Consider the following 27,968-nt stretch of genomic DNA (forward strand, 5'->3'; position numbering starts at 1 on the left):
CAGCGGGCGGCCCCGCAAGCGTTTTTTTCCATCTTTGGTGTGCGGTGAGCAGTGCACGGCTGGGAGAGAGTGGGGGAGTGGGTGAGAGTAGTCTGTATCTCCCCCCCCATCCTGTCCTTCTGTAAGAGGAGTGAGATTGCTCCTTTACCTGGCGAGGCTGTTGGGTTGGAGCAGCTGATCCTGGAAAGAGCCAGAAGAAGGAGTTACTTGCCAACCTCCAAGGCCGAGGCAAAGACTGAGGCTCGACCCACAGAAGTAGCAAGAGCAAGAGGAAGAGGTCCCACGAGAGGCATATACAGGCACACACAGGAGGCACGCCCCAGCGGTTTATGCCTAGGCGACAGACGGAAGCAGCAACATAACAACAAATACTACAGTAATTAGTTCAGGACCTAGCTCAATCAATCAGCGGTAACTGACTCTTCCACGGCCAGACTCCACTAGATTTCACCAGACTCTACCAGACCCTACCAGACCTGACCACTGAATTTAGGGATGCTGGGCTCAAAGGGCTCAAGGGCTCAAGGGCTCAAGGGCTCAAGGGGCTCAAAGGAATCAGTGCAACAAGGGTGCCGTCGTATGGGTAAGGGCACTTACTTCAGAAGCTAAATGGCTACATTGTGGAATCACACTTCTGACAACTTACAAGCCAGTTAGGCTGTGATGAAACAGTTATAAACAACATTCTACCACTGTGAAGTTGCAGCCTGGGCAGATAGTGCGGATTATGGAATGTGTGGAACCCTGGGACCTCTAGAACCATGGGTTTGGTCCCTATGAGGTAACTGAGTAGAAGCGTAAGGCCTTGCATCAGATCTTACATCAGGGTACTGCCAGATAGCCCTAACAGAAGGTCTAAGGAGAGGTCAGCCTTCTCTACTCCAGAGGGCCACTACACATTTGTGTGATGCCCTTTGGACTCAAATTAAATCAAAAAGAGCTTTATTCGATTTTAGTCTTGTAAAATCACAAACGCAAGCAGATAAAAGCATGTAAAACAACATTTCATAAAAATATCTTAAAAAAGCATGTGCACACAATTACATATTTAAAATCGTCATTTCATAGAGTTGTATAAAATACGTATGTACACAATTCCAATAATTAATTATATACAACTAGGCTTATTCAAAGAATGTTATCGCTGTAATACGGTAAATGAGACAGTCCTACATAATGTACGATATTCAATTTCTACTATCGAACAGTAATCAAAGATTATTCCTTTTCCTTGCTCTCAGTATGCTTTTCAAGAAACCCGCCATCTCCGATGCAGTAATCATTTTCTTTTTGTTGTAGATATAAAAAGGCTGGTCGACATTGTCTCCATCCACCTGATTTTAGTAGGGGCAAGATCCATCTGGTTCTTTCCTTAACATATAATTTGCAGATTAAGATTGTGTGAATTGTTGCCTGTGGGGAGATACGTCACAGGGACAATGACATAGTTCTCTGGACCATATATTCATTTCAGGGTAGCTAATTATTGGGTGAAAGGTCCCGAACCTAAAGCGCATTAAAACATACCTGTCATACCCTCCCCCGGACAGCGGAGGAGGTACGGTTGGATGTAGTAGGTGATTATGGTCAGCTGATGTTGGATGACCGCAGCATTGTTAATCTCCATTACCAACCGGTTTGCTTCCAGGTGGGCCATGCAGATTGCCTTAAACTCCTTCCGGTTAACACCGCTCAGTGACTCTGGGAATGTATAATACTCTAGATGCCCTAGATCATGCACAAAGTCTTTTATGTACTTTAACCAGCTAATCTTTGTAGCATGATCCAACTTCATAGAGTCCCTTATTATTTCTTGATTTAGGCCTGTACTGCTGGAAGTCCAAACTCTGTGCCAAAAAAGCACAGGTTGTACCCGGATGGTATCTGAGATATATGGTATCCCTAACTCACAATGACAGTTATAAAGGCGGAGCTAGCAGGAAGAGCCAATATGAATCGGAGAAAAGCATTTTCAATCAATTGGATGGGGGAGGGATCATGAAAACCCCAAATTCCCACCCCCAAAATGGCCATACTCATGCACTTTTCTTGGTAAATTTTTAAGAGAATTTACAGGGGTCTTCTGCCCACCTTTTTTGAAAAGTTTTTAAGGGCCGCAATTGATTTCATGACCCCAAGTGCCAGTACTATTAAACAGGACTCCCAGGTATGTGAACATATTTGCGGATTCTATCCTATATTTCCCAGCTTGGAGACTCCTGCATTTATTTCTCTTTCGTCCACAAGTCATTACAAAATTCTTCTTTGCATTCAACTTTAACTCTATATCCTCCATAAAACCAACATAGGATATGAGAGCTTTCTGCAGTCCTACCTTGGTGCGTGCCATTAGCACAGCATCTTCTGCGTAGAGTAGGGAGAGTATCGGGAGGTTGTTAATGTATGGTGGATCCCTAGTCTCTAGTCTTGGCCACCAACTCCTGCACCAGTGCGTCGGTATATAGAGTGAACAGGAATGGGGCCAAGACGCATCCCTGTCTCACCCCACTCTCTACGTTAAATGATGATGAGCACTCTCCTTTGGTTCCATATCTGACCTTCACAGTTGCCCTGTATATAGTTGTCATAGAAACTGAACCAGGACCGTGTCCACTTTTAGGTCGGCTATGATGTTCCATAATTTACTGTGGACCACAAAGTTGAAAGTGGCTGGGAGGTTGACAAATGCTAGATAAAACGTTCCTGATTTAGCCTGGGCATATTTTCCTATTAAAATACTGAGATTTAAGACTTGCTCATTTACAACTAGACCCGCTCAAAAACCGCATTGTACATCACTTTAAATATTGTTGTCTTCAGCCCATGTTTGCAATCTTTCTAAAAAATCCTTCCTGCTACCTTCATCAGGGAGTCTAAAAGGTATGTTGGTTGATAGAATGCGGGGTTATCACGTTCCCCTTTTTTGAATATTGGTACTATGACCGATTCTGACCAGGTGCTAATAAAGCCTTTCATACAGCAAGCTTGGAGGACCCGAGTTATTATTGGTGTCCATAGAGATGGTATGGATTTAGACAAATCAATAGGCAACCCGTCTGGTCCGGGTACCTTACCACTCTTGCTTGCCTTTATTCATCCTGTTTTATCTGAAAATCAATAGGGAAGGAAACAAAGGGCCCATCCTCCAACTGTTCTGCGCTTTCTATTTCATTTTCTGTACCCCCTTGCGATTTATACACACTTGAGAAGATATCCACCCAAACGTTTTCCTCAATTGCCACTTCCATCGTCGGTATATTAGTTTTGTAAAAAAAAGGTGCATTTACTGCCCGCCAGAAGGAAGAGCTATCTTTGCTTATGAAAGGTTCTTGTTGAGTGACCCAGGCTTTTTCTTTAAGTTCCTTCTGCCTTAATCGCCTGGCCTGATTATTGAGTTTCCTACATTCTCTAATCTCCCCCAAATCCCTTTCGATCTTATGTAGTGACTCTTTGAGCTTTTTACATGTTTTTGTACAATTTGAATCAAACCACCCCTTTTTATTGTGACGACTTTCCTTAATTTCTGCTATAAGCTAATTTTGAACAGTCAAAGTGATTTCAGAGAATGCTAGCAGTATCTTTTCATGGGAGGTGGACTCATCCATTTATTTATTAAGCTCAAGAGGATCGAGGCTGGGCCACTTGATTGTTGTGTTGCCTTTCTAAGGCAGCTGGAATTATGATGTCTATACTTAGGGGCAGGTGATCACTCGTGACATTCTTATTGGTTTGATAGCTCTTAATAAAGCTTGTGTAACGGTTTGGGGTGATTATAACATCTATAGTGGATTCTAACCCCCTCCCTATAAATGTGTGCCCAAAGTCCACTGTAGGGGAGCATAAACAATTCGCAAAGTCCAGATCATGTGTGAATAGGAATTCATTTAACAGCTCCCCCTACTCGAGTGAGCGAAATGCATCGGGGGATCATCAGCCTGTACTGTTAGACCACATTTTACAAGCCCCGCTAGTGGGCATAACCCAATATTAAAATCGCCACCCCATTTGTTAATCATTTCGATATCACAGGTTACTTTTAATTTATTGAGATCTTCACTGAGCATCTTCATTACGGCCCCCAGCCGTTCCTTTTCAATGTTGTTATAAAAATTAGTTATTACAGGAGTATGTTTGCTGTCTATACATATCGATATTATTTGATAGTACGTTTCAGATTTGAGCAAATCAGACTTTATTGCCCCAATTAGATTAGATACATACACACAGATTCCTCCCTTTGATCTTCCATGTGTCAAGTGAATTGCTGGTGTGTGAAAAGTCCTGTAGCCATTTATATGAACTTCATCTAATGCCCAGGTCTCTTGCACACATAGAATGTCAATTATTTCTATAAAACCTAACCAAGAGGTATTGTTCAACTTACTACGGAGACCAGCTATGTTCCAAAAAGAACACTAACAGATTTATGGGGTGAAGATCTAGGGGCCAAACCTGTCTGACAATTTTGTTCTTTTCTGGGTTGCATGTCTCCTCTAGGGGCACCAATCATGCCCAATTTTTCATCTACCCCTAATGTTTGTACTAAGCTAAAACCTTCTTTGCCATGTAACTCTCATTGATTCGAGTCAGTTTGATCAGATGAACTGGCTTCACAAGCAATCTGCGAGTCATATCCCATATTGGTTTGGCTTAAATCTTGTCTATACGGTAGTCAATCGCTCTCATCCAGTGTTTGTAGAGGGCCAAGTTTATTTGACACCTCCAATTTATAACATAGACATTTGTTAGACTGTGCAGAGAAATATTTCTGTTGTAACGTGCAGGGGGCTTAGGCTGGTAAAAGAACCCCAATGGGAGAACATTGACCTTTGTATACATAAAGTTTTCTTCTCAAGCTCTAGTTAAGATCTCTTTAATCAGTGATGGAGTCCCAAATGAGATGACAACGCAGTCTCCCTTAAACGTTTTCCCGCTTCTTCCAACCCACCAGATCCTCCTCACCATTTTAAAGTCTCCAAACATGTCACTAGTTAAACCTATTCTACTACCTAGGTAGTGTATGGCTTTGTTTCTCAAGGAGAGACAAGTTTCATCTTCCCCCGGGGAAGGGGCTGGAACATTAGCTAGGTTTACAGTAAATGGTGTGGCGGCCAGTAGTAGATCTAAAGTCTGTGTGCTACTTTGACTTTTGTATGTTGGCCGGGCTCTAAATATTGTGTCACATGCCTGGCTTTCACTCAAAGTGTGTCCTGATTTTCCTACATGTTTTTCTTTCGTTGCCTCTCGCCTAGTTAATGTCTTGTTTTGTCCAACTGTTGGTGATTTTAGTTGTGTCCCAGTCCCTATCCTGTTTCCATTTCCATTCCCTGATACCCTTTCGCGTGTCAGCCCTTTCGTTACTGTCACAGTTTTTTTCAAGTTTGAGCTCCCTAATTGAAGTGGTCTACCAGGCCCACCTGTGTTGTGTGTAATCCCCTTATGTAGAGCTAAACTCTGGTTTTCAAGGTTTTTTTCAGACCTATTTCAATATTTTCCAGCCTAGTTGTCAGAATAGTAATGGACTGGTTAACTGACTCAATAAAGTCTTTTGCCAGTGTAGGCAGATTTTTCATCTCGATCGGGGGTACCTTGCGTTTATTTTTTGAACATGAAATATTTCGACTGCTTGTTTTAGGCTGATTTTCACCCTGTTGTCCCCGTTGTTTCTTTGTTATGGTCTCCGTAATGCAGCCTCATTCTCATGAATTGATTGATTGATTCCAGTCTGTGTTTTCCAGGTCGCGACAGCCAGCCAGCCACTTTGTGCAAGTGAGCGAGCGAGCGAGGATCAAGGAGGACTCTGCTCCGCCGCTCCTCATCCTCAACCGCAAACCATTAGCCCCCCCCCGTAGCAGCCGACACCCAGGAGCGGGGGAGCGGGGGAGAGGAGAACCGGTCACGCCGCAACCGGAAAAGAGCCGGAAAAGGAGCTCCGCAATTCAAGCCCCCGCAGCAGACGGCAGCCAGAAGCAGGTGAGCCGCAGCCGTGCTACGGCGAAAGAAAAAAAGGAAAAAAGTGCCGAGTGAGCAGTGGCGGGGCCGTGATCAGCGGGCGGCCCCGCAAGCGTTTTTTTCCATCTTTGGTGTGCGGTGAGCAGTGCACGGCTGGGAGAGAGTGGGGGAGTGGGTGAGAGTAGTCTGTATCTCCCCCCCCATCCTGTCCTTCTGTAAGAGGAGTGAGATTGCTCCTTTACCTGGCGAGGCTGTTGGGTTGGAGCAGCTGATCCTGGAAAGAGCCAGAAGAAGGAGTTACTTGCCAACCTCCAAGGCCGAGGCAAAGACTGAGGCTCGACCCACAGAAGTAGCAAGAGCAAGAGGTACCACGAGAGGCATATACAAGCACACACAGGAGGCACGCCCCAGCGGTTTATGCCTAGGCGACAGACGGAAGCAGCAACATAACAACAAATACTACAGTAATTAGTTCAGGACCTAGCTCAATCAATCAGCGGTAACTGACTCTTCCACGGCCAGACTCCACTAGATTTAACCAGACTCTACCAGACCCTACCAGACTGAATTTAGGGATGCTGGGCTCAAGGGCTCAAGGGCTCAAGGGCTCAAGGGGCTCAAAGGAATCAGTGCAACAAGGGTGCCGTCGTATGGGTAAGGGCAAGGGCAAGGGCAACACTCCGTGAAGAAGAAGAAAAAGAACCAGGAGTAGGAACAAAAGCAGGAAGACAAATCGATCACTATGAGATCCGGGAGATCTAGGGATCCTCACGCTCCCCTGAACCCTACTAAAATATCTAGGAGAGCAAGCAAGGGCAATAAGAAATTCAATTCAGACTTTATGACTGCTGGCATAGACGAACTGAAGAAAGGGGCGGCGGAAGGCGAAAAGGAAGGAGGAGGAAATGAGCGGCTGATCCCCCTGACCCCCTGACCCCCTTTCTCCCAGGTCATCCCATTCCTGAACTTTCACGAAACCTTAAAGGGTCAAGCTTCCAACCTAAAATTTATACAAAATTCTCATTCATAAAGGACGCTGGTTCGGTCCTTTGCCTGAACACCCGTCAGCCCAACAACCTCCCAACTCCGATACTACCGGTTTCCTGCGCATCGGAACAAGGGATTCAGACAGAGCAAATGAAAGAGCCAATGAGAGGGTTGAAGAGAAAGCCCCCTCCAGAGGCGATGGACGACGAAGATGGAGAAGGAGGGGGAAAGGAGAAGAAGAAGAAGACAGCGACGACAGGGATTGCCCAGACACTACACAGACTGAAAACGATAGTGGAAACTACAGCAAGTTCCACAGAGGGGTGACCCTTACGACGACCACCAGGAGGCGGGCCCCCGATTCCGACCCGGGCTCAATCCCGGCCCAGCTGCATGAATTAAAAACAAAGGCATCCATGAGCAAGCAGCAAGATCCTACCCAGAGTGCCCTGAGCACGGGTTCTATAATAAACCGGACCCAGAAGGACACCATCAAACCACCGGGAGTAAAATGCTCCCCAGAAGACTGGCGCAACATCGCCAGAGACTCTGAGGATAATCCAGGGATTCAAATGGCTCCCAAGGTGCCTAGCACACCTGACGTATCAGAAGCCTCAGTAATTCCGGCATCAGTACCCAGCACATCAAGTAATCTGAATTCCTGGATCTCAGGTCCTGTAACAAAGGCAGGGCAAGGCTCCCCCGGTCTACCACAGGATCTTATGTTAGAGAAAAACACACCCTCACCACAAGAACTCAGGCAAGAGCAACCAGAACTTAGCAAGTGCACAGGGACGATTGCAGACCAAGATGATAAAACAAAGGGGCAGTCTCTTACCGGGCACCTCTCCACGGCAACGGCCCCGCACGAGCTTCGGGCACAAGTCCACATCCAGCACAGTTTGAGCAACCCCTAACCCCTCCTCGAGGTCACCTTCCAGTGCTGGTTAGCTCAGTCTCCATTCCATCAAAAGCTTCAGACCCAGAGGCCTTGTATCCCACGCAAGAAGAGTGGGAAGAATTAGTGGCCTTTTACACCTCACCGCCTCATGTGGTCCGAAAAGAAGCTGCAACAAGCCCAAAATGCTATGCCTCTCAATCCAGCACCATGATTTCAACACCGCAAGCTAAGGCAGACATATGGGAATCTTTCTTGCATACAATGCAACTGTCTCTTAATGCCATCCAATACCAATCGGAAAAAATGGATCTCCAGTTAGCAGTTCTACACTCACTATCAGTCTTTGTCTCCAACATTGATAATAAGCTAGCTGAACTGAATAATCTGGTCAAAAGGGCACAAGAGGAGACAGCACTTATACAATCAAACTGTCCTGGTATAGCAATCGTGGACAAGTTGGCCACACTCCCTGGAGCAATGGATAACCTCCTTACAGGTATCAGGGAGGCTGTCAAAAACAGTTCACCAACGGGCCAACTTGAGAGGAAAAACAATGCATGGCAAACAAACAGCAGGGAAATTCTGACACCATCTGAGGAGCTCCTCCCCCAAATTCAAAAAGAAAAGTTGGCAAGGGAAAATGAAAATGCAACGCTATTAAGAGTACAAGGACATACCAGGGAAGGAGAAACCCTATTATCAGCAAATAGTGACCCAGTTCCCACTCGAGAACCCAACCAAAAGGAGGCCCCGCTGGATCATGAGCGCTCCCCAAAGCGGGGTAGAAAACAAAGGAGGAAGGGCCGTAAGTTAAAGCTAGGCACTCTGGCCGAAGGCAAAGTTAAGAACAACCAAGTCAGCATTTTGCTTCCAGACCCAATGCTTGACCAGTCGGCTCTAACGACCCCCGAGGCAGACACGGAACTGGACTCATGACCCTTCCCCAATCAGGATCAGAGGCATACGACCCAAAGGAAAAAGAATTGGAAAATAAAGACTCCTAACACGACAATTCCAAATAGAGTTGACGGCCCGCTCAGAGGAGCAGCGTAAAAGTTATAAAACCTAATACCAGCGAGGGTCCAAACAAATGTGGGGAAAAAGCTATTATTAACCTGAGTGCCACAAGAAATACAAAAACATCTCCCAATGTAGGCAACGGGGCACAATTAGACCACCCCCCAGAAGCCACATCAATAGGAAGTCCTCCAAACCAGGCTCTAATAGGAGCATCTGAACCAAAGGCTCCTGACCAGAGAAGGCCAGCAGAGGATTCCATCAGGGTTGAGACCACCCTCACAACCCCACAGAGCGGTCCTAACAGGATAAAGGTGCATTTAGGCAACCCCACAATTGTATTAATCCCGGAATACACATCAAGGGGCGCTTTTGACATCCTAAACAGGGGCAACATTCTACACTTGCTAAACTCCATTGATAGCTTAACAAACATATCCACCAGCGATCTGGACTCAGTGGAATTCATAGTCTTACCGGAACACCCAGGGGTGGAAGTTACCAAAACAGTATGGGCCACAACAGAGCTGGCTGAGAGCGTGCTCAATGAACAAGCGAAGCTCAATAGCTGGGGCATAATACTTCGCCCATTTGTAAAACCTAGATATCCAGATCCCTTGGCATGTGACTTTTTACATCGGAATGCACAAAACCAGGCTAACCAGGACCCTCATTAGCTCTCTGTATTGCGAGAGGCTCGCAGCAACAACCCGGTCAGTTTAGAAGAAAAAGAACTAGGTGTTAGAAGACAACACCCCGTGAAAGAGCAAACTAATTTAGACTGGACATGGTTGTGCAGGACTATAAACAACAAGCCAGAAAAACATTGACATGACAAGCCCGTAACTGGGAAATCTTTCAAAAGCCTCAAAATCTGCTCCTGGAACATTAACGGCATTGGGGATAAGCTTATGGACTCGGAACTAAAACTTTACATGCAAAGCTTTGCGGCGTTTTTGGCCGCCATCTTGGGAGAGGGAATCTGAGGCTGCCGAATTACGGGCGCCATCTTTGGTGGGGGACTAGTTGTTTCCCTGGCATGACTCCCACGTGTACGGCTATTTAAGATGGATAGGCAATCAGCGCGCAGCGATGGCGCGCAGCGGGTGCGCGCCGGAGGTGCGCCAGAGGTAAGCCCGTTTGCGCCCGTTCGCGCACAGGGCGCGTCGGGCACCGGCAATGCTTCCTCTTTGCGCCGAGCTGCGCTTACTTACTCGCGTGATGATGTTTTAAGGCTAAACCTCTGCACTTCTCCTAGACATAAGTCCTCTACCATCGGTAGCCAGCTAGACTCTCTGTCTTGTGGATTACTAAATGTGAGATCTCTTAGTAAGCACTCTGAGGAAATTGCGTTACTCATTGATTTTCATGAGTTAGACATACTCCTCATGACAGAGACCTGGACCAGTGCTAACAGCACGGTGGAACTAGGGCTAGCATGCCCCCCCCCGGCTACAAAGTTAGACATAACCCCCGGGTGGGAGCCAGAGGAGGAGGAGTAGGGCTGATTTTTAGAGAAACAATAGAACTCTCTCTGCTTGATATAAAGGCAATTTCTGGTTGTGAACTATTAGGCTTTTCAATTAAGGGTCAGGGAGGGGTTCTATACACAGGGTTGCTGTGTTATAGACGCCCGGCCAGTTCCCTGTCTGCTGTAACAGAGATTATTGATTTAATTTATGACCTGTCTAACTCCCACACTAGGTTAATAGTGTTGGGGGATTTTAATCTGTGTCCGGATGGCCCGACCGATTCCGCCTTCAAAGAGTTGGTCCAGGCTAGTTGCAACATTCAGTTGCAGCAGGTAGTACTATATCAGACCCACTCAAAGGGTCATATCTTAGACTTGATCTTCGCTGATGCAGGCCAAGTGATCATTCGGAACATCCTACCTCAGTGTTGGACGGATCATGCACTCGTCCATTTTTCTCTTTCACTTCCCGCCTTATCAATTAAGAAAGGTAGCTCAGGAGCCACTAAGGTAGGCAGACAATGGTCTAAGCTCCTCAAACAATCCACTCTCCCCACTCTGCTTCCAGATGGCTTTACTTTGGGAGATAATGTGGACGCGAGCTTAGAGACCCTTAACCAGCGAATTTTAGCATCCTTAGATTCGCTGATCCCGCTGCGAAAAATTAGAACTAGGACAAAGCAGGCAATGCCGTGGTTCTCTGGAGAACTTTTTCAACTTAAACTCCAGTGTAAACGGGCTGAGCGTAATTGGAGGAAACAGTACCTGGAGTCAGATAGAGCACTTTTTAAACAGGCGCTGGAGACCTACAAAGCCCAGATCAAAAAGGCCAAGGCTAGCTTTTTGGAGGAATCACTGCTGTCAGCTGTGAATAAATCCCAGGCCCTATTTAAGATCGTGAAAGACTTGGCGTGCCCCGCCGGCACGGTAAAGACCATTCCTGCTTCTCAATCTCTATGTGACTCACTGGCACAGGCCTTTGAGGATAAGATCGCAACCATTTTGAATATTCTTGCTTCTTCATCAGGTTCTAATGCTCAGACCTGGCGAAATCCTACTCCAACTTCCATCTTGGAGAAAGAGGCTAGGTCAGTGCATTTGAACAACTTCCCCCTGCCGACCTTTGAAGATTTCTGTATACTGGCGGATGGGGTATCCTCGGGCTCGCCCCTTGATCCCCTTCCACATAAATTTTGGAAATTATTTAGTGGAGAGCTTTTTCCTCCGCTCTTCTCCATCTGCTGTCAGTCCCTTAGGTCGGCACGGGTACATGACTGTTGGAAGCTGGCGGTGGTCTCCCCAGTCCTGAAAAAGGACACTTTGGATCCCTCCTGTCCAGCAAATTTTAGACCTATTCCGCTGCTCCCATTCCCAATCAAACTACTGGAGAAAATGGTCACAAAACATCTCACCAGCTTTTTGGAGGCCAACGAGTGCTTGGACGTGGCCCAATTTGGGTTTAGACCAGCCCATGGGACGGAGTCTGCGTTGGTGACTGTTCTAGATGACCTTCGGACGCGTGCCGACGAAGGTCGAGCAGCTTTTTTGGTGCTGCTCGACATGTCGGCCGCGCTCGACACGGTCAGCCATACGATTTTGACAGGGAGGCTGGAGGAAATAGGGGTATCGGGCCAGCTCTTGACTGACTGGTGTCTTATCTTGACAACAGGCACCAGATGGTGGCCCTGCCACCGTTTAAATCTAACACCACAAGGGTTGGGCAGGGTGTGCCCCAAGGATCGGCCATTAGCCCGATCCTTTTCAATCTCTACCTCCGCCCCCTGATCAAACTGATAAAGTCCTTCGGTATAGCAGTCACCAATTATGCTAATGACACCCAACTTGTCTTCTCGTTTGAGGGCAAGGAGGCTGTGTCACAGGAAACTTTTCACCACTGTATGGCCACCATGGCGGAATGGTTGAGCCACAATTCTTTACAATTCAACAGTTCTAAAACAGAGGTGCTACATTGTTCAATGGACCGTACCCCCTAGGCCCCTTCCATTGAATTTCTGGCCTCCATCCTTTCAGGGTACCAGCTTGCCGAACGAATCAGTTCGTAACCTGGGAGTGATGTTTGACCCCAGCCTGCAGCTAGATGTATCGGTCAATAAAACGGTGGCCACCTGTATGACACTACTGCGGATGCTGCGGAAGATATTACCCATGCTCCCTGTCCAGACCAGAGGTAGTGAGGAGTATTATCTTAAGTAGGCTTGACTACTGTAACTCACTACTTCTGGGGGCACCTATGGCACTGGTGGGAAAACTGCAGCGTGCGCAGAACTTTGCCGCCAAATTGGCCCTATCGCACCGACGATCTGATTCTTCTACTATCGCACTTAGAGATCTTCATTGGCTACCAATCCCGCAGCGGATTGACTTCAAAGCCCTTTGCCTGGTACATAAGGCCCTTCATGGACAGGGCCCTTCCTCTTTGCAAGAACTATTCTCTTGGTATGTACCGTCCAGATCTCTCCGTTCGGCTTCAGCTTGCCTAGTGGTAGTTCCTAAGATCCAGAGGTCCCGGATGGAAGGTCGTTCTTTTAGGTTCACCGCAGCGAGACTGTGGAATTCCCTGCCACTATGTTTACGAGGCATGGGAGATTTCGCCGCCTTTAAGAAAGCTTTGAAAACACATCTCTTTCCAAGAACTATATAAACTGCGTCTCTGCTTAATAACACAATGTATGTATCATCAAAGTCTAAGTGCCAAAATACCCGTTGGGTGACAGCCATTGCGCTATATAAATATATCAATACATACATACATACATCATAGCCCTGCAAGAAACCTGGTCAGACTCTCCTCCACTACTTCCAGGCTTTACCCTGAACTTTACTCCTCCAACCCAGTCTGCAAGATTTGGCCACAAAAAAGGAGGGCTTGTCACATACAGTTCATTACATACAGTAGTGCCGTTACCATACAATCTAGACTCTCCGAATGCAATGCAAGTATTACGAATTTCCATTCGAGATCAGGGAAAGATGGAGGAGATAATTCTAATAAACCTTTACCTACATCCCCGAGGTAAGAAACAAGGAGCCCTGCAATTGAAAGAAGAGCTCATAAAGCTATGAACTGCAGAGAACACAAACAGCCTGATTGTTAGCGGCGATTTCAATCAGAACATGCTCAATAAATCGGCAACGGAAGTCAGCACCGTTGAGGACCCATTTGCATTGGAACAATATCCTCAGGACAATTCTTCAGGGGGAAGAAGTACAAAAGCAGCACAGCGACTTTTAGTAACACTTGAAGAACTTGGTCTTCGAGCGCTTAATGGGAGATTCCATGGGACCGTCCCTAAGCAGCAACATTCCATAGTACAACGACCAGTTCAACAATTGACTTTACCTTCCTCTCGGGTAATTTGTTTCAAGCGACAACTGATTTCCACATCGGTTTACTGGACTACAGTGACCACTTACCACAAGAAGTGACACTAGAGGCTTTTACAATACTAAGACCAGTACGCGCCATTGGGCATGAACTAGTCTATACAGCAAACGATAGGCGTTTAAAGTGCAGAACAGATGATCCTTCGGGCCTCCTGCTCTATGCCAAGCAAGTACTTGGCGAAGCCCAAAATGAAACAACGGACCTAATCGCCAGCTGGGAGAAATTTACAGAAACATTACGTAAAAATATGGGAAAAACACAGAAGAAAACCCAGCTTGAAGGAGGGTGCAATGCTGCCAATCAAACGCGGTATCATAATCACGCTTTTGCAAACAATGTTCACCTAAAAAATCTAAAAATTCTCATTGGCCAAAAGTTACGAAGGGCAAGGACAGACCCTGATGCCAAGGATGAATTGAGGTTGTTAAAGCGTGATCGCAGGAGGCTGGTCTGGCGACTTAGGCGAGAATCAGAAGTGTCCCGGTGGGCCAAACTCTTATATGACGCCAAATCAAACAACAGCACCCAATTCTGGAGAAAGATCAATAATTTGTCTATGGAGCGGAGTCAAGGCATTAATTCCTTTGTCCCAGAAGATGACTGGATAACCTTCCTCAGCATGCACTTCAAGGGTACTGATACTAACATCCAAGGAATTTCCAAACTCACAACCTGCACCGAGGATCATTTAATACTCAGTCATGACTGCCATGAGCTCCAGCAGCAAGATCAGACAATTGTAATTAAGTGTGCACTGATCGGTAAAAGAATTTCAAAGGGAAGACGCGAGGGGGCCCCGGGTCCAAATGGGATCCCACCCATACTGTTTAAGCAAGATCCCGAGTTTTGGGCAGCTGCCCTTAAACCAATGTTCATCAAGATTCTGCAGACATCATTAATCCCATCATCTTGGAGGGGAGCCATTATTTCGCCCATCTTCAAAAAGGGAGACCAAAGCGACCCAAAAAATTATCGGCTAGTGGCTCTGCTCGATAACGAGGCTAAATACTTTGCGGGTCTGCTTCTAGAGGAACTGTCATCCTGGGCAGCTGATGTCTCAGCAATCCCATACAACCAAACAGGTTTTTGCAAAGGTATGGGAACTACTTCTAATATCTTAGCACTTTCTTTATTAATTGACGCAGCCCAAGAAGTGAACCATCCACTCTACCTGTGCTATATTGATTATAGCTCGGCTTTTGATCATGTCGACAGAAACCTTCTGTGGGAAAAGTTACACAAGCTGAACATTCCCCCGCTGCTTTTAAACCTATTAATTCTCCTACATAGCGAGACATGGGTGCAAGTTAGGCTGGGCACCGGCGACCATCTTACAAGAAAGATTCCAACTTACATAGGAGTAAAACAGGGCTGTGTACTTGCCCCAATACTTTTTAATCTTTTTATGGGAGACCTATCCACACTGTTGAATGATTGCAATTCGCACGCTCCAAAGCTAGGGGGCTCACAGATTTCAAACTTATTCTATGCAGACGACCTGTTACTCATCAGCCGGACCCGGGTTGTCCTGCAGCGGCTGTTGGATATTGCCTCAAGTTATTCCGCTGCTAACAGACTTACCATCAAACGCGAAAAATCAAAAGTTATGTGTATTAATCTTTCTAAAAAGAAAGCAACACAAAACTGGCTCTTGTCATCCAGAAAGCTAGAAAAGGTTTGCAAATATCGATATTTGGGGGTCATCATAGACCATAAGGGCAATTTTACGCCGCAATGCAAAGCCATAAAAAGGAGAGGATTAACCGCTGCGGCGGCACTCAGAAACTTAAAAAACACAGTTTCTGGCCCAAGCGCACTTCCTCTTATAAAGGTAATACAGGCAAAGCTAATCCCAGCCATCACCTATGGGAGTGAAGCTATGAGAGGGAGGGATGCTCCTCTATTAGACAGAACAGTGGCAAAAGCACTTTGCATGATCTTCGGCCTTCCAAGGTATTCATCGCCTGCCCAAATGAGACTAGAGTTCGGGTTACAAAAAGAAGAGCTGGCCCGCAAGGGAGCCTATATAAAAACCTGCACAAACTAAGCAGGGGAGACCCGAATACCCTAAACGCTCTCCTGTGGAAGGAACTTCAAAATAAAGAAACATGCCCGGCAAGGAGGTACTTGGAGGCAGCCATTGAGGACCTTGGCTTACAGCAACTCTGGATACTCCCAGTATCCACAGTAGCCTTTAAAAAGATGGTCAACAAGACAGTCCGGAAGGAATCATTGCTGCAGGACAAAGCCGCCCTAACGGAGCGGGCTCATGGCTGGCTTGCAGTTCAATCGTACACCACGCCCTCGCCTCAAACCTATCTGCAGATAGGTTTTACCAGAAAAATCAAAGAGAAATTCCTGAAATTTCGTCTAGGGCTACTGCCATCAGCGGCCCATCTACCTCAATGGCTACGGCCTCACTCACCAACAACATGCCGACTTTGCGTGAATGGCAAGGAAAACATAGTCCATTTGATTACTACCTGTACCGAGCTCACCCAAGATCGAGGCGTCTTCTTGCGTCCACTTTTTAATTTACGCAAGATACGGACCTGCAGGCAAGCCGTGCTAGCCTGCTTCACAGGGAACGACATCCAACTAAGCTGCCGAATGGTAAAATTTCTCGAAACAGCCGAGGCCTGCTTTAAAATTTTGAAGGAACCGAACAAATCGAGTAGCACCGTAAATGGTCCAAAGGATGAGTTCAACTGTACCCCAGAAGACCAACCTCTAAAGGGACACCCTTGACTTTCCCTTACATTGACTAGTATTGATTACACAATAGGGACATCCCGAACTGTTACTACAACGTAACTATTCTCTGTATTTTGGCTTTTTTTCTACTTTTTTTAATTATTTTTTTATTTTATCTCCCCTTGGCTGGCAGCGAAGAAGAATCTAGTTCTCAAACTGTTTTTAAGATATTTAGACCGTTCGACAAGATCTTAAGCTTCTTTAATTGTGTTGCTGCTATTTCTCCATGTATTCATGTTTTTTGTGTTTTATGTACGAAACTTTTGTTTTAACACGTTTAAATCTGATTTACGTTTTATAAATTGAATTTCCTTTCCTCAATACTGTAAAGGTTTTAAATAACCATGTACAATAAAATATTATTATTATTATGTTATGTTCTTGGGTATTTTAGTTTTCAATCGAGACAGGTGTATTCTACTCAAGGTAGTATCAGTGCTCTCTAATCTCAGGGGTTGCAACGTTTTTAGAGGGGGGTGAGATATCAATGTCCTGGTCACTTGTAGCAATTTCGTCTGGAATATTCTGGAGACATCTGTTTATCTTTTTTCTCTGAAACCGTGATACCCAGAATGCAAGTTTCATCCACCCTCACACCCCTTTGTGGTGTTACTTTATCATTTGGTAAGATAGATAATGAGTCCGCATTCAGGGTTTCTTCTACTGAAGATATTTCTTTTTCCAGCACACCTACGGCCCCAATAAGATAATTTAGCAAAGTCATATTTGTCTTTTTTGGCTTGCTCAGGGACTTAGGTGTCTGGCTTTCTCTTGTCTTTCATTTCTCCATTTTAATAGCCCATTCTTCCCACAAAAGTTGGTAAGAAATCGAAATGAGCCTTACTTGTTTCTCATTTACGGCAGGGAACATTAGGCCTTCAATCACAGTCCTTTGATGCCCAGTTTTGATTGTGCGTGTTTCATGAAAATGGTGGACCAAGAGATGTGGCCTAGCCCGGTCTCCTTCAGGCTCTGACGGGAGCAGACGGACCCGCCCTTGGCCCGGGCTTTGCCCGGGCACGCCCGTGCGCGTCCCGCGCTGCGGGAGCCCGCGTCCGTTTTTAAACGTCTCATGGCGCTGTGCGCTCACTTGGTTGACTGGCGCCATGAGGGGAGATGCAGGCTGGGTGTTGCGGTCCTCCCAGGACCGGTGACGGCAAAATACAAAGCGGGACTCAGCTCTGAAATGAAAAGCGGGATCCCGCATCCGTTTTTCAACGCCTCCTGGCGCTGTGTGCTGTGCACTAACGTGGTTGACTGGCACCGTGAGGGGAGATGCAGGCTGGGTGTTGCGGTCCTCCCAGGACCGTTGATGGCAAAATACAAAGCGGAACTCAGTTCTGGAATGCAAATCGAGACCCGCGCTGTGAGAGCCCTCATCAGTTTTTAAATGCCTTCTGGCGCTGTGCGCTGACTTGGTTGACTGGCACCATGAGGGGAGATGCAGCCTGGGTGTTGTGGTTCTCCCAGGACCGATGACGGCGAAATACAAAGCGGGACTCAGTTCTGGAATGCAAAAATACAAAGCGGGACTCAAGAATGCCCATGCCACCTTCCAGAGGTTGGTGAACCAGGTACTTGCTGATTTGGGGGCCCTCTCAGTGGTCTAACTGGAAGACATAGATGTCTTCAGTAGCAGTTGGAAGGAACACCTTTTTTACCTCCAGGAAGTGCTTTAGACTCTGCAATAGGCAGGCCTGACTATCAAGACCAGTAAGTGCAAAATAGGGCAGGGGTTTGTGGTATACTAGGAACACCTGGTGGGCAGGGGTGAGGTGCAGCCCCTCCAGGCTAAGACAGGTACTTTCATGGTCTGGGAGCCCCCCAAAACCCAGAATGAGGTCAGAGCATTCTCGGGCCTCACTGGATACTGCAGGAGGTTTGTCAAGGGATATGACGCCATTGTGCCCCCCCTTGACAGAGCTGGCCTCTAAGAAACAGCCCAGAAATGTGATTTGGACAAAGACGTACCAAACTGCATTTGACTCCCTGAATCAAGCCATGTGCACTGTCCCTGTGCTTAAGGCCCCTGATTTCTACAAGGTGATTATCACACAGACAGATGCCTAACAATATAGCTTAGGGGCAGTGTTATCACAGCTCAATGAACCAGCTTATAGTCTTTATCTCCAGGAGGAGTTGAGGCCGTACCTGTTTGGTACTCACTTCCTGATTCAGACTGATCACAGGCCCCTCAGGTGGCTCATGCAAATAAGGGGTGAGAATCCAAAATTGTTGAGGTGGTCCATTTCCCTACAGGGTATGGACTTCAGGGTGGAACAAAGACCAGGGCTAGACCATGCAACTGCTGAAGCTCTATCCAGGTTGATCTGCCTTAGTGACGAGGACTCCCTAGAGGTTGGTTAGATCTCCCCCTTTCAGCTGGGGGGGACATGTGGTAGACCTGTCATATTTAGGGTGGTCTTCCCCCATATGTTTTGCCTGCTTCCCTCCACTTTTTGTTGAATCTTTTTGCTGGTCTTAGGACTCAGAGCACTTTACCACTGTTGACCAGTGCTAAAGTGCATGTGCTTCAACCCTAAACATGGTGACAGTGGTATAATCCTGATTGCCATATTTAGTTATTTAGTTTAACTATATGTCCCTTGTAAAGTGATGTATCATATACCCAGGCCCTGTAATCTAAATGCCACTAGTGGGCCTGCAGCACTGGTTGTGCCACCCACACAAGTACCCTTTCTAACCTGTCTCGGGCCTGCCATTGCATGGCCTGTGAGGCCACTTCAACTTGGCACTTAAAATGACTTGCCTAGCCTTAAACTCCCCTTTTATTACACATCACCCCTAAGGTAGGCCCTAGATAGTCCTAATGGCAGGGTGCTGTATAACTACAAGATAGGACATGTACCTATATGTTTTACAGGTCCTGGGAGTGAGAAACAGCTAAATTCATGTTTCACCACTGTGAGGACTACTCCTCTCATAGACTAGCATTGGAAATGTCTTAAAGCACTTTAAAGAAGCAATTACTGAGAAGAAATGAGTAGCTGCATCATGTTTTATTTCTTAGGAATGGTAATAATAAATCCTCTTTACGAAAGTGGACATTTCTCTGCTCTTACTACTCTGTGTGCCTTGAAGCCTGTCTCCAATAGGCGTCTGTGGTGGGTGACAGCTATGCTTTGTTCATTCCCTCTAGGCAGCCATAAACACAGAAAGAGTGTGTGTGACATAGAACTCATTGGCATTGATCTACAATCTGATAGCTCTTCCTGGGCAGGAACAGGGTGGGGGAGCTGATATTTAAACCTGAATAGGCAGTGTCCTGTGACCCACACAAAGGGCTGAGTACCTCCCACTGATTTCCTGGTAGACAGGGCTGGGACGGAACGGATCTTTGCACTTCAATGGCATGCTTTGAAGTCACCGCTACATCAAAGACACATTTGGGTATAATTACTGGGGCTCTAAACCTGCCAAGTGCACTATTGGACCTGTGAAGAACTTTGCCAGAAGTAAACAATGCTGTGCGACAATGATTGCCAATTTGCCTGATTGCTGCTCTGAAGGAACTGCTTGCTGCTTTCTGTTCTCAGCTCTACTGAGGACAAGTACTGACACTATCTCACTTGAACCCAGATTGACTACAAGGGCTTGTTGGCTTTCCCCCTATTCTGAAGTCTCACGGCCATCCAAAGCTTCCTTCAACTCTTCAGCAGCACTGTGACCTTGCCATTTATGAGTCCTGTCCTGCCAAGTATTAGTGCCAACCCAGTCCTGGGCCCTGGAAAGGGGATTTCTGCGGTTAAGAACCATCAAAATAGATGCAGTGCTGACATTGCACCATTTGGAACTGACGCATTGCCCTTCTATACAGGAGCCAATCTACTGCATTGCCTTGATGAACTTAATGGCTCGGCGATGATGTACAGAGTGGCTTGGCGACAACGCAGTGCCTCCATCATAAAGGGGTTTGACGTAAAAGCGGTCATCGACTGTGTGGATCGATGCCCATGCTTAGCCTCTATCCACTGGATCAACGACAACACAGCGCCTCCTCGACTCCTCGCATCCAGTCTTCAACACTTTCTCCATCCAAGGTACTTTGTCAGTGAGACTTGTCTGAGGCCTGTAGCTCGCCTGCCCTCCATCCCAGTCAGCCTGAGCTTTGGATTTACCTCAGTCTAGCACGACCTCAAGTAACCTTTTAGCGCTATTGATTACTAACACTACTTTTGATTTATTCTTTAAAAATAATTTATAACTCCGGTTCTACTTATTGGATTTTTGTTATTTTTGTCTTGAATTTCTCATCAGAATATCCTCTATTTTTCAACACCTGTGTGGAGAGTTTATGTGGTGTTTTCATTGTGTTACTGTGTGTGTTGCACCAATATTTTACACATTGCTACTTAAGTTAAGCCTGCCTGCTCTTTGACAAGCTACCACAGGGTGAGCACAGGTTCATGTGTATCTAGCTTACCCTGGCTACGACTGTGGTCCCTACTTGGACAGGGTGCATGCCTCTGCCAACTAGAGACCCAATTTCTAAAATTAGATCACCCAAAAAAGAAGGTTTCATGTAGACTTTGAGAGAATTGTTTAACTTTGCCTCCAGGCTTGGGCTCAAGTCTTTGGCCCAAATGTTAGCAACTTTTTAAAATTAAGTGTGTACCTACAGCCATGTACGGTGCAGAGGTCTGGAATTTTCTACTATTCGGAAAGCCAGAGAAAGAAAATAGATTCCTCAGGATTTTGCCTGGCTTACCTCTATTAGTTCTTTATGTTTATATTCATGAATAAGTGGGCTTGGATTCTTTGGAGAATGAAACTGAACATTCAACATTTGTGTAAGAGATTTTCATGTGATGCAACCCTATTGTGTCCTTCAATTGCGTAAGGGATTTTCATGTGATGCAACCCTATTGTGTCCTTCAATTGCTAATCTTGACCTTCTATCTTTATTCAAATGTTTGGCCCAGGATGTCTAATCAAAATACATAAGGTATGCTCAACTGGAACTAGGCAGTTTATCACCTAAGCTTCTTAGTGATCCCGGAAATATGTGTGGATGTTTCACTGGAACTAGACTGTTTATTGAAGATCTTTAGTGATGAGAAGAAATGTTTCCGGCAGCCTTCTCAGCACAGCGTTGGGTGAGCAGAGACATGGATGAATTAACAAATAGCTATGTAAGAGTTTATTTCAGTGTGAAATCGGTGGCTGACATGGACCCCTATATAACTTGAATGTACAACTTGCAGGTCCGAAACTTATTAACAAGATTCAGGCTACGTATTTCTTTTCATATGTTTTCTTTCCTATGGTACAGGTTTCCTAACTTTCATACTTGCGACATAACCTCCAGTCAGACTAACGTCAAGTTTACATATTTCTTGCCATTTTGTTTCTCTATAATGCTGAAGAAATAAATTCCAGTCTCAAGTGAAAAAATGTTAGTTCCTGTCCACCACCTCTTTCAGTTCTCTTAATATTGTCAGCTTTGATTTTGGACACTCTGGGAAGTTCTTGGCTTTATCTTTAAAAACTTAGAGAAACAAGCATTGGCATAGCCAATAGGTCTCCCCTTCGGGACCTTATAAAATTATTTAGTTATGCAGCACAATATCATTGGTACAACAGCATCAACTGTTGCATGGCTAAACACTTATAAGGTTCCAAAAACGAGACCTATTGGCTATGCCAATTCCTATTTCCTAAATGTGCCAGTTTGTGTTTAATTTAAAGCCAACTGGCATCTCCTATGAATGACAGCATCGTATGGGTGTCCTAAATCCGCCAATCGAAACTCGGTTGTAAATTATTTGGCCAATTATCATGGAGCATTTTTACGAGGGGCGGTCTTACAGTCAAGGAGATAAGGCTTCCGAATTGAAGATTTTAACTGAAACTACAATAGGACACAGTGCGAGGGTACGGCTGCGGCCATCTTAGCATGGTTGGTTATCTTTTACAGCAAAATGTTAAAACCCTAATGTGTGCATGATTCTTTCTTTAAGCACTTTGAAAAGGAAGTGCTTCCATCCCAGCACATTAATATTGAATTTAAAGAAATTGCGAAATTATCTTTAATGAATACATTGTTATTGGTACACACCATGAAGGGGAATAGACAAGCGTATGAGTCCCTTGCCCTTATTTCCTGATGTACATACATTTTGTACTATTGTCTTTACCTTAGTGATGCCTATCCAGGCCCTTTAAAGTCATAATTGCAAAGGATGGGTATTTATGGCTTGTTAGAGCCTACTAAAATATTCGAGATTGGGCTAGTAGCGCACTAGTTTTGGTAGGAACTGTGTGTGTGTTTGACTTTTTTTGAGAGAGGATTGGGCTTGTGTAGATTTCAGGCCTGGCAAACACCGCTGGGTGCTCCCAAGTCCCGGCCCTACTCGCAGTAAAATATGGACAGAAAATGCCCGTTAAAGGAACTATAACGGACTGTCCAGTTACGTTCTGGACAGGTAGTCACTATGGTTCGTGTGTGTTCATATTTATAGTTGAGAGGCGGGGCGGTCTGTAAGGTTGGAGAAAATCGAGCAAAAATGGGGTGAGAAACAGCGGTCGAGTGCCCTGGGGTGAGGCTAAATGTGGCAGTTTAATAGGAAGCAAAATCGCTCGGTCTAATGTGCTGTGCGGTGGCTTGCAAATTCGATATGTACTGGCTTAGGTGTCTGAGATGAGGAACATGGTATTTACATGGAGGCCGGGTAGCAGATCACCGTCTCGGCGGGGATCGGGCTTCGACGAATTCTAAAAGAACGTTTTTTGGTAGGAGGCCTGGAGGGAGTGCTTCAGTGAGGGAGGTGGCAGCTCTAATTGCTCGGGGCTGTGCACTCAAGAGGTTGCCAGCTGTGCTGGTTTACACTGAAGGAATGGTTCCAAGGAGACACTGCTGACGAGGAGAGAGTAGGAGAAGGAAGGGGATAGGGAAGGGGATTCACACGCGTGCTTGTGCGCGTAATAGCAAGCTGGTTGCCGGCCTGGGTAGCACTTTTAAACCAGCTACTAAATTTCTCACCAGACAGCGCATGCGCTGGCTCTAGCGAGACCTAAAACTGGCAGATTATGAACGAAGCAATGTGCTAGTAGGATGAATTATACACTGATGACCTGTGGCTCCCTGCGGCACATGCAGTGGGCCCTGTAAGAGGATGCCCTCCTTAGTGCGACATTAGACACATCCCCGTGGACCAGTGCTGGGATCCCCTTCCAACGGGAGTCCCGCATATATCCAGTGCCTCTGTGGCGTCATTTCCGGTGCGGAGTGGGATGCAGACAGGTATTTATTTCTGCCCCCACCCATTGCCCAGCCTCCCTGTTCCCTGCTGGACACGCTGTCTAGCCATGTCGCGTCCCTGCGCTCGGAGGTACAGCAGGCATCGAGCTTGTCATGGTGAGTTGATTAATGCAAGCACCTAAACCCTTCTCTTTGGGGCCTGTTGTTCCGGCCTCCAGTCTCGCCATTCGAAGTGTGCTTCGGAGCGGTGGAGTTGCACAATTGAGCAGCACGATCGGTAGCCTGTAGCCCCGCTGGCTGCAGGGGCCCCATCACTGGTGTTGAGTGGCCGTGTTTGTGGTGAGTTCAAGGCACGGTGGCGCCTGTTGCTCTCAGTGCTTGGGGGACAGCTGCTCCTTCTTCGCAGTTGGTGTGGAAAAGAAGGTGGTGTTGCTGCAAGCGCTGCCACCTTGGCTGTTGCAGGGTCGGGCCAGTGTTCCTTTGTTGTCTCAACATTGGGTATGACTAGACCGTGTTTTAAATGACTTCTGATGTAATTGTGAAGCTTTGTCACTAGGTTACAGAATGCGGGCTTTTGCATTCAGACGGAGGTCTGAAGGATGAAGAGTCAGAGATGGAGGTGTGCATGGTTCACATTGGTGGGCCTGGCAGGGAGGAGGGAAGGCCAGGGCCATTGGTAGTCATGGGCCGGTCTGCAGGAGGGCTTCATGTCCCTCCACCGGCAGCGGTGAGTTGTGGGGTTCCCTACCTTAGACTTTTCACATCTGGCCACAGGAAGCATGGCCCACACAATTAAAATAATAATAATAAAAAGCTTATAGAGCGCACAGTAACGCCATCACGGCGTGTCCCCGCGCTAAGCTACCAGAGAGCCTGCCTAGAAGACCCAACACCTATGCAGTATATAGGTGGGTTTTGAGCAGAGCCCTAAAATGTAGTTCATTGTCCTCCAGTCGCAGCACAAGAGGTAGTTTATTCCAATTTTGCGCTGCTAGTAGCGCGAAGGAACGACCACCTATTCTCGCCTTCCTAATCCTGGGGACTGTCAGCAGACCGGTACCCTCTGAACGGAGGGTCCTGGTAGGCTCATATCGGCTGACTAGCTCCTTCAGATAAATTGGAGACTTGTCCCAGACAATACGGTGGCAAAACAGGAGGCACTTAAATAGCACACGCTTCTTCACCGGCAGCCAGTGAAGCGCATCCAGCGCCAATTTCGAGCTAGCTCTCCTGGGTCTTCTTAGCACCAGTCTGGCGGAGGAATTCTGGATGACTTGTAGGCGACCTATGCTGCCCTCGGTTGCCCCCAAGAACAGAATGTTACCATAATCTAACCGCGAGGTCACCAGCGCCTGCGTTAGAGTTCTTCTGGCTGATAACGGCAGGAGGTCTAAGGTTTTGTTTAGGGTCTTTAGGACTCCAAAACATTTGCCCACAAGACGCCTTATGTGGCCTTCATATGAGAGCGAAGGATTCATCCAGATTCCCAGATTCTTAGCCTCCTGACATGGTATGGGGGTAGGGCCCAAGCAAGACGGCCACCACTCATCAGACCATTTCTCGCTTTTTCCCCCTACCACCAACACCTCTGTCTTGGAGCCATTAAGTTTTAAACACTGGGCATCCATCCACTCTGCTAGTGCCTGCATGCAGGATTTAAAATTTTTGGGGGTGTTGGAAGTACTCTGCGATAGGGAGATTAACAGCTGAGTATCGTCAGCGTACGACACTATTTCCACCCCGAAGGAGTGTACAACTTTCGCCAGGGAGGCCATGTATAAATTAAAAAGAGTGGGGCTCAAGGCAGAGCCCTGAGGCACTCCCTGGTCTAGTGACATCTCCCGTTGATTTGGCAGTTTGTGTGGGGCGTTCAGGGACCGGGCGGGGGTTTTCTCTCGTACTTGTGTATTGTCTCACACGCCGGAATGGGTGGCTGTTGGGCACCTCACGGCTTGCCCTTCTGCTCATCACTGTCATCGGGGCCCAGAGCGGTGTGAGATGTGCCCCTATGGGCCTGTTTGCGCTCCTCGTTTAGCGCTGATGCACTCTGAGGTGCCGATTGGCTCAGCATGGAGAACCAGGCTGTGGGCTCCCCAACCCCGGGGTTGATTTCCTGCATGGAGTAGGTGTGGTGCTTCGAATGCCGGGATTTAGTACGAGGGGGTGAATTCACCGTGTTGCGCACTCTGACGGTGCAAGGGGGCGTGAGTCAGGCCGGGTTGTTGTTGTATAGGCAGGCGTTAATACATAAGGTTAGGAATATATTTTCAACAGTATGCAGCCAAGTTGAACCAGGTGTTGCATGGTGCAGATTCGACACTCTTACATTGTCCACAATAGCTTTATCTATAAAACTGTCTGTGCAAATGTCTGGTTCTTTCTGCAGAAAATGTGTACTCTGTAACCTGCCCGGATTACTGGTTGCTTCAGTTAAGCTAATTTTTGCTCACCTTATCGCCCTTGCAGCCAGGCGGGTTGCGTAAGTTAGTTACTTAACATGCGTGCTGTGGTTCCAAGCTGGGAAACACTTGGTTAGAGCACGATTGGTCACAACTAGCAAATCACATTGGACATTGCCAATATCCATAAAAGGGCAGGTATCTGTAGATTGTTCTCATGTCAACCATCCCAAAGCTTTTCCATGCACGGTCTGCATTATGGTATTCTTTAGCAGAAGTATGGAACTGGACGACTTGCGCCAGGCTGGGGACATTTAGCGGGAGACACAGCATCTATGATCGCTGTCAGACGGAGGGCCTGCAGGCAATCAGGCCATGTAATGAAGCAGAACCTAGGTTAAAGACCCCCCTAACCCGGATTGCACCTCAATATTAGGGCAGTGGGATTCGCAAAGTTACTGGCGTTATATTTGCCCATTCAGGGTCAGAAGGGTACATTGCAGGAATCTGTGTAAATAGAGTGGGTGCTAGTCCTATAGAAGATTTGCACTGTTTAAAAATGAGAGTACGGGGATCATATCAAAATCTCACAGCGGCCATGCATCTAGGTGGGTTGCATTAGTTTGTTATGCCAGTGGGTGTGCCTGGCTCCAACAGTGTCAAAAATATTGGTTTGGAGCACAAATGTCGACAATTCCAGAGCATATACTGCACTCCTATCTAAGAAGGTGAAGGTAAATAGGCTCATATATTTTACTCCATTTTTTTTTTTTTTTTTTTTTTTTTTTTAAGACCAGCGGTCCCAAACTTTATTTAGTTTCACAGGGGAGTTAAGCAGTAATCATACAATGTCATAACAATGAAGCATTACTACAAACGGCATTCGGCCAGCAGTACATAATGACATGTCAATCGTATATGAGTGAAAATAAACAATAGCCAGTGGAGATGCATTAGTGCGCAAGTGGCAGTGCCAGGAAATGGCTCGTGCTGCAGTGCTCGTGGCTCGTAGCACTGCGTAAGGACCAGAGTGGTCATGAAATCCAACAGTCATTGTTTTAAGTTGTGTTCCCCGTTTAGCACAGTAGTGAGCAAGGGCAGGATCATAACCCCCGTCATCACATGGGTCGCTGGATTTCCGCCTTCTGTACTTGGAAGCATTCAGCTGGCAGTGCGTGCTACGGAAATGGGGAGGGGGGGATCAAGCATTGGCGTGAGTACAGCAGCAACAATCTCTGCGTCAACCAAAAGATATAACTGGGAAGTAAAAGAAGAGGGGGAGGGAGAAACATTTCAACAACTGTTGGACTAGTGTTTGTGCGTGTGGGAGTGAATCTAGAACCCTAGCTATGAGTGGTGCACCCTATATGGGCTGCGTAGGAGCGGGGGTAATTGAGGATGTGGTGTCGCTGTGGCTGCAGGGCGGTGGGGGGGAAGGGCCACGGCGAGGAGCGGCAGGGGACATCTCTCGTTGTGGAGGGTCACAGCAGTCGGGGCAGGTAGTGGGGGGGAAGGAGGGGGGAGCACGGACAGCAATTAACTGGGCCCTCTCTAGTCCGCGTCGGGATGGTATTCTATACCGACCTGGGCGCACGCCCGGTGGTACGCGATCAGGGTAGCGTCCCAGTCTTGGGCGATCGGATATTTCCGTAGGCCAGCGGTCTCCTCTCTGTGTAGAGACACACTCTCCGCACAGGCCCAGTTGCCAAGAGAGCGACGCCAGTCCGCAGGGCGCGGTGGGGTGGCACTTTTCCACCGTTTCGTGATGAGGCGTTTAGCCGTAATGAGGCCTAAGTCCCAAAAGCGCGCCCGTAGCTTGGTCTGCTTGGCCCTCTTGTAGAGTCCCAGTAGGCATACTT

The 27,968-nt window shown here is 46.9% G+C and overlaps 1 protein-coding gene across 1 annotated transcript in view; it reads right to left on the bottom strand.

Moving 5' to 3' along the window:
- LOC144754856 (polyunsaturated fatty acid 5-lipoxygenase-like) overlaps positions 1-27,968 on the bottom strand; it is an 880,896-nt gene that overhangs the window by 739,675 nt on the left and 113,253 nt on the right. The window lies entirely within an intron of this gene.

Source organism: Lissotriton helveticus, chromosome 5_1 (genome assembly GCF_964261635.1).
Source record: "Lissotriton helveticus chromosome 5_1, aLisHel1.1, whole genome shotgun sequence".
Lineage (NCBI taxonomy): Eukaryota > Metazoa > Chordata > Amphibia > Caudata > Salamandridae > Lissotriton > Lissotriton helveticus.